This window comes from Urocitellus parryii, chromosome 9, assembly GCF_045843805.1.
Source record: "Urocitellus parryii isolate mUroPar1 chromosome 9, mUroPar1.hap1, whole genome shotgun sequence".
In the NCBI taxonomy this organism is placed as follows: domain Eukaryota; kingdom Metazoa; phylum Chordata; class Mammalia; order Rodentia; family Sciuridae; genus Urocitellus; species Urocitellus parryii.
This window is the reverse complement of record NC_135539.1, coordinates 6,569,634-6,577,801: the sequence shown is the minus strand read 5'-3', so window position 1 is coordinate 6,577,801 and position 8,168 is coordinate 6,569,634.

Genomic DNA, 8,168 nt, shown 5'->3' with positions numbered 1-8,168 from the left:
ACAGGATGAGGTACTCTGCGGCCCCCCTTGCGGTCATAGGGAGGGGACAGCTTGGCCTACATCTCGGCCACACGCTGCCCCAGTAGGACTTTCCTTTCCCCAGAACAGCCTGGCTTTCTTGGAACTCAGTCCTTGGAATCTCTGTCCCCCACCACGCAGGCAGCAGTGTCTGGCCTCCCACACACAGCTGCCCAGTTTCCTTGAATCTTCTCACCTGACCTGGTGCCACATTGTCCCACTGCAATCATGATGGGGGGCCCAGACCAAGCCTGGAGATCTCCTTGCAGATCCGTGCCTCATATCCTGAGTGCCATCAGTGGCCACATGGATGGTACTCCCCACCTCTGTCCCCATTAACCTCCTTTCTAGTTGTCCTGACCCCAGGCCACACAGCCTGGACACCACCCTAACCCCAGGACTTCCCCCATTCAAATAGACACCCTCCTATCCTGAACATCCTCTCCTGCCCTGCAGGAGTGACTGGAGCTTCATCTAGCACAATTTGGTTCCAGGTGGCCCCTGCTGCTGGGAAGACATGGACAGATCCCTCTTTCAAGTCCCCTCAATACCTTCTCAGCACTCCTGGAGGCCCTAGTCCTAGGCTAAAGAGTAGATGAAATCCAGGATTCCTCTTTCATCCAAATTCCCCAAAGACTCAAGACCTTCATCACTGTCTCTGGAACTAGGCTCCTGGAATAGTCCATATCAGAATCACCAGATGAGAATTTAGATATGTGGATCCCATTCCCTCACTCTGAATCCTCATTCTGGGAGTGAGGTCAGGCATCTGTATTTTAACAAGCTTGTGGGTGATTGCACCCTGATGGTCAAGGAGGCTAGCTCTCATGGCATGGCTATGTCCCTTCCAAGTCCTTCCTCCCAGGGACCACTCTCCATATTGCCTATAGAGCCAGGCTGGTTGAGAGGTGTCCACTCCCCATAGGTGGAGTCACTAGTGGGTCACTTTGTGATGGCATTTAGCTTTAATGGGAAGTTGTCCCCAGTTGTTCCTGACACCCAGACTAGCATGAGGACAAGAACTAGCCAAGTAGGAGAGGGAAACAGGGATCCACATTCAGGAGGAGAATAAAAATAATAAGGAGAGCTGGGCGCAGTGGTGCACGCCTGTAATCACAGCAGCTCAGAAGGCTGAAGCAGGAGGATCCCAAGTTCAAAGCCAGCCTCAGTGATTTAGCAAGGCTCTAAGCAACTCAGTGAGACCCTGTCTCTAAATAAAATATAAAAAGGACTGGGGATGTGACTCAGTGGTTGAGTGCCCCTGGGTTTAATCCTCAGTACCAAAAAAAAAGAAGAAGAAGAGAGAGAGAAGAGAAAGCCCTTCATTTCTTCTGAGCACTGATGGACCTGAGGTGTAGTTGGTGGCAGAAACTAGGCAGATTTGAATCAATCACTGTTTTACAGAAAAAGTTGGGATCAATGGTTGATGGGAACAGGGCGTTATTGAAGTAGGAAACGTGGGAGGAGGAAGCTCAGATGGATGCCTGAAAGTTGGTTGAGGAGGAGCCAGAGGAAAGAAGGCCCCTGTGCAACTGAGATGTTTTCAAGACTACATGCAAACTTCTTCAGCTGCAAATACTCAAGTCCACTACATAAAAATGTCATATCAAAATGATTACTTGTATTTTCAAAATGATACAGTCCTAATACCAAAATTAAAACCTTTCATGCTTCAAAGGACACCATAAAGAACTTAGAAAGACAACCCATAGCATGGGAGAGAATATTTGCAATTCATATATCTGATAAGCAACTTGTATCGATAAATATAAAGAACCCAATTAAAAATGGGCAACGGAAAGCCATGCATGATGGCACATACCTGTAATCCCAGTGGCTCAAGAGGCTGAGGCAGGAGATCACAAATTCAAAGCCAGTCTCAGCAACTTAGCGAGGCTCTAAGCAACTTAGCAAGACCCTGTCTCAAAATAATAATTAAAAAAAGGAAAAAAGGGCTGGACTAGGGCTGTGGTTCAGTGGCAGAGCTCTTGCCACACTTGAGGCACTGGGCGCAATTTTTAGCACCGCATACAAAAATAAGCAAAATAAAGGCAGGCTGTCCATCTACAACTACCAAAAAAAAAAGACTAGGGATGTGCCTCAGTGGTTAAGTACCCCTGGGTACAAAAAAAAGTGGGGGGCAAAGGAGCCAGGAGCAGTGGTACATGTCTGTAATCCCAGCAGTTGGGGAATCTGAGGCAGGAAGATCACAAGTTCCAGGCCAGCCAACTTAGTGAGACTCTGTCTCAAAAATAAAAAGGGCTGGGGGATTTAGTTCAGTGGTAGAGCACCCCTGGGTTTACTCCTCACAGAATGGAATGTCATTCAGCATTAAAAATGAGTGAAGCATTGATTCAGGCTACAATATAGATAAGACCTTGAAAATCTGATGCTTGGTTAAAGCAGCCACACACAAAAGGCTACATATTGTATGATTCTATGCATATGAATGTCTAGAACAAGCAAATCTATAGACAGAAAATGAATAATTGATTGATAGAAGATATTGGGGGATGGGGAGATAGCTATTTGGAAGTAATGGTTCAGGGGACAGATTTATTTATTTTTTTTCCTTTTTGTGGTACTAGGGGTGGAACCCAGGGTCTCATGAATGCTAGGCAAGTGCTCTATCACTGAGCTACACCTCTAGTGGAAAAAAAATTTTTTTTGTACCTGGGGTTTAACCCAGGGGCGCTAGAGCACTGAGCCACTTCCCTAGCCCTTTTTATTTTCTATTTTGAGACAGGGCTTTGCTAAATTGCTGAGGCTGGCTTTGAACTTGCAATCTTCCTGCCTCAGCCTCTGGAGTCCCTGGGATTACAGGTGTGTGCCACAGTGCCTGGCAGAATTAATTTCTTTCCTTCCCCTTCCCCTTCTCCTCTCCTTCTCCTTCTCCTTCTTTTTTTTTCCTTGTACCAGGGATTGAACTCAGGGGCACTAGACCACTGAGCTACATTCCCAGCCCTATTTTTTTTTTTTTTTAATTTAGAGACAGGGTCTCACTGAGATGCTTAGTGCCTTGCCATTGCTGAGGCGATCCGCCTGCCTCAGCCTCCTGAGCCACTGGTATCACAGGCATGCACCACCATACCCGGCCAGAATTTCTTTTTAAGATAATAGAAATGTTCTAAAATACATTGTAATGATTTCCCAGTTCTGTGTATTGACTTGTGCATTTTAATGGATTAACTGTATTTATTGCATGTGAATTCTATCTCAATAAAGTTTTAAAAACAGAGCATCTGGGCTGGGATTGCAGCTTGGTGGTAGAGCTCTTGCTTGCATGTGTAGGGCTCTGGGTTCAATCCTCAGCACCACATAAAAATAAATAAATAAAATAAAAGTATTGTGTCCATCTACTATATATATATATATATATATATATATATATATATATATATATATATATATATTAAAAAACAAAACAAAACACAAAACCAGAGAGTCTGCTGTGGATGGGAGCCCTAGGGGCAGCCATGGAGGCATTCATGGTATGGGGCAGACCATCTTCTGGAGGTGACACCCAGAGGAGAGGCTTCAGCTAAAGTAGGAGCAGCTCCCTTCTCCCTCTCTCTCTAGAACTCAAAGAAGGCTCAGGGGAGGTTTTGGCCTTCCTGGGCGTGCAAAGGGGGTTCCAGACAGTGCTGTGGGCTCCTCAGCAGCAGCAGGTGACAGACAACTAGTCTAGTGAGCACAGGGGAACGTCTCACACATCCTCTGTGAGCTACAGAGGTTGTCTCAAGTTCCTTTCAAGGGTATTTTGGGATCCACTGCATCCCCCTCAAATTCATATATTGGAGTCCTAAACCCCAGGACTTTAGAATGTACTCTCATGTGGAGAGGGTCTTTGCAAAGGTTACCAATTAATAAGGTTACCAAGTAATAAGACCATTAGTGTGGGCCTTAATCCATTAGGACTGGTGTCCTTATAAAAATTGGAAATTTAGCTGGACACAGTGGCACACGCCTGTAATCCCAGTGACTCAGGAGGCTGAGACAGGAGGATTGCGAGTTCAAAGCCAGGCTCAGCAACAGCGAGGCACTTAGCAACTCAGTGAGACCCTGTCTCTAAATAAAATACAAAAAGGGTGGTCGAGTGCCCCTGAGTTCAATCCCCAGTACCAAAAAATAATAAATAAAAAGAAATTAAGGGCTGGAGATGTGGCTCAGCGGTAGCGCGCTCGCCTGGCATGCGTGCGGCCCGGGTTCGATCCTCAGCACCACATACCAACGAAGATGTTGTGTCCGCCGAGAACTAAAAAATAAATATTAAAAATTCTCTCTCTCTCTCTCTCTCTCCTCTCTCACTCTCTCTTAAAAAAAAAAAAAAAGAAAGAAATTAAAATTGGAAATTTGGGCACAAATCCCTGATGCCAAGTGAACCGGAAGATGGCCCTCTACAAGCTGGGAGAGAGGCCTGGAACAGCATTTCCTCCCAGTCCCTCAGAAGGATCCCACTTTGGATACACCAAATCTGAGACTGCAGCCTCCACTCTGTGAGAGGATTGAGGTCAGTGGCTAAGCCCCTCTGTTGTGGCGCATTGACCCACTGGCCTGGAAAACCCCACTGAGGGCAGGGCAGAGCTGTGCTGAACTGGCCAGGAGAGAGTAACCAGGGCAGCTAGCTGAAGTCTGGCAGAAAACTGTAGAGGAACCTCATGCTGAGAGGCCATGATGCAGGAGGGGTCAGGAGGGGCTGGCCAGCCAGGCAGAGAGTCACTGGCAGAGTCCTGAGGACTGGTCCTATCCCCTGAGGGAACAGCATTGCTGCAGCGCCCATGCCATCTACAAGGCCCCTGGCCTCACGGGCTCACCCCAGCTCCTGGCAGGTCCTATCTTCCTGTGACTTCAGCAGCTGCACCAGAAGCTTCTCTGGAGTTGAGCCAGGTGCAGATCCCTGCGGGCACCTGGTCAGCATTCCACATGGAACACTACCTCACTGGGCTGCCTGCCCTCACCTGAACTCTGGAGCTTCCCACCTGCATCCCAAGTCCATACTGTTATCTATGTGTTTATTTTGCATGCTGGGGATCCAACCCTGGGCCTGGCTAAGCACACCTCTGTGCTGAGCCACACCCTCACTTCCTCTGCTCCTCTCAGGTTGGGGGCTGGTGAATAGACCAGTCCTGACTCAGACAGCCCATCCTAGCTCTGAGAGTGCCTAAAGCGGGAGTCAGGGGATCAACAAGGGACAAACCCCTACTCCCTGCCTCAGGAGACTCAGGCTCTTCTGCTTCTCCTTCTCTTTCCATCTCTTTGAATCTGAACTACTGACCCTTCTTCTTGTCCTAGGAGAGGCTCCACCCTCCAACCTCCTCCCGCTTCTGCTCTTAAAGCATCTAGGGCCTCCCTCCTGGGGCGGCCCTCAGCTGATCTTTGAGCTAGAAGAATTGGGAAGAGAAGGTGACTGCTTCACTGGGGGTCAGACCCCTAGGGACAAGGCCAGACTAAATGGTGAGGTCATCCTGGGGAGACATCTGGGGTCTAAGGCCAAGGACTCTCTGGGGAGGTGGCAAGGAAGCTTTCTGAGTTTTCCCCTCATCTGTTCCTCTCTAGCAGGCCAGACCCTGGAACCCTGAGTCACAGTGTGCTACTCTAGGGTGAGTAGGAGCAGGCAGTGGGCTGGGCTCAAGGCCTGTCTCCCAGGCCATGACCCTTCCCTGCCTGCTAAATCCTCCATGTTCACCCTGCTCTGCCCTGTTCTCCCTGGGCCTTTTTTTTTTTTTTTTTTTTTAAGAAATATTTTTTTTTTTTTTACAGAGAGAGTGAGAGGGGAGAGAGAGAGAGAGAGAGAGAGAGAGAGAGAGAGAGAGAGAGAGAGAGAGAATTTTTAATATTTATTTTTTAGTTCTCGGCGGACACAACATCTTTGTTGGTATGTGGTGCTGAGGATCGAACCCGGGTCGCACGCATGCGAGACGAGCGCGCCACCGCTTGAGCCACATCCCCAGCCCTCTCCCTGGGCCTTGGTGGAGGAGGATTGCAGGGAGCAGGGCTCATGGGAAGAACAGGCCCCAACTCAGGATGGCTCAGCTCAGCTAAGAAATTACTGTCCAGTAGACCCACAGCTTCCTTGGGCTCCCAGTCCTTTAAATGACATTAGCAGGCCGGGCAGGAGGCACATGTCTGTAATCTCAGTGGCTCAGGAGGCTGAGGCAGGAGGACCGAGAGTTCAAATCCAACCTCAGCAACTTAGTGAGGCCCTAAGCAAGTCAGGGAGACCCTTGTCTCTAAATAAGATATTTTTAAAAAGGGCTGGGGATGTGGCTCACTGGCAAAGTGCCCTTGGGTTCAAATGCTGGTGCCCTCCCCACTCAAAAAATGACATTAGTAGGTCCTGGTTATGGGGGCCTGGGAGGTAAGTTGTGAGCACCACTCTCTGGGAGTGTGAAAAAAGGTAATCAGGGCCCCCAGAGGCAAAAAATAGAGTTAAGTGATGGACAAATAGGTCAACCTGCCCTCGGGTCCAGCCAGGTCCCTGTCCTATATGCTGTGTGGCTATAGAAGCAGTGGCTGGAGGAGCTGTTTCTGACCTCTGCCTAGCCCTAGCAAAGTTCTTCCCCGGCCAGCTCTTACCCAGTGTTGTAGTTTGTGTGGATCCACAGTCTGGGGTTGTCAGGGAAGGATCGACGCAGCATATACTTCCCGGTCCAGGACAATATCACTCAGTGGCCCATCTGGGGTTAAAAACCCCACCTAAATCTCTGGTCAATTAGGTTTGTTTATGGTGCCTTGTCTGTGTGTGTCTCACTGTTGGTCTCAGTCTCATTATGGGTCAAAGTCAGCCCACTTCATGTTCATTTTGTAGACCCCTTAAATGTTCTTTTTGTCTTACTTTAAAGAGTTTTTAAAGAGAACAACTAATGATAAAACATCATGTAATGCTTCCTCTCTCAGAAAACTCTGTGAATTAGACTGGCCAGCCTTTAAAGTCGAATGGCCCTCAGAAGGGACCACCAACCTCTCTACCGCCTGTCAAGTTCACAGAGTCATTTCCGGGCAGCCTGGCCATCCAGATCAGTTACCCTGTATACAGGTTTGGATTAAAATCCTCCTAGAAGAGCCAAGATGGTTAAGATTTTGCCTTATAAGAACAGCTAGAAAACAAACCCGAAACTCTCTTGCTAACAAAACCTTCCTCCCCAAAGAAACAGGTTCTGCAAAAGAGCTCAGAGAACGTGGATCTTCCTCCTCTGGGTCCCTCTGCCCTTCAGGAGCCAAGCTCCCCCTCGATGCCTAAGCCTTCCCATTTTATAATATATGTTCCTTTTTCTACTGGTAATTTCTCTGTTAAAATCAGAAGAAGGGGCTGGGGATGTGGCTCAAGCGGTAGCGCGCTCGCCTGGCATGCGTGCGGCCCGGGTTCGATCCTCAGCACCACATACCAACAAAGATGTTGTGTCCGCCGAAAACTAGAAAATAAATATTAAAGAATTCTCTCTCTCTCTCTCCTCTCTCTCTTAAAAAAAAAAAAAAAACTATTTATAAAATCAGAAGAAAAGCCACAAAAACTACTCTCAGTGTTGATGGCCAACTCTCTGAAGGTCCAACTCAAGGGGAACTCATTTTCCCTTCAGTTTGTCCCGATCGAACAAACACAGGTAAGAAGGTGACTAACCCGTGCGCCAGGCTCCACCTAGAGAAAGCAAAGCAGCTGCCAGAATACCCACCAATTTGGTAAAGGAAAGCAAGACAATTCAAGGACCAGATGAGCCCCCGGCTGCTTTCCTGGAGTGAGGCTTAATGTGTGTACACACCGTAGACCAGAGGCTCCAGAGAATAGAAGTGCTCTTAATATTGCTTTTGTGACTTAGCCCCAGATATTAGGAGAAAGTTACAGAGACAGGAAGGATTTAAGGGAAAAATGCTGTCAAAATTGGTAAAAATAGCCCAGAGGGTCTACAATAATAGAGACTCCCCCGAAAAAGAAACAGGCTAAAAGGTTAACAAGAGTTGGGGTGGTGGCTATGTCAGAATCTCCAGGCGCCTTAAGGCCTCAAGCTCCTGGACAACAATGCCCAAGGGCTTCACTCCCTAAACAGCAATAGCCCCCGGGAAGAAAAAGTAAAAGGCCAATTTCTAATGAGAACAGACTTTAAAAAGGGGACAATAACTTGTTCCTTGTGAGGCACAGCCAACCTGTCATTTAA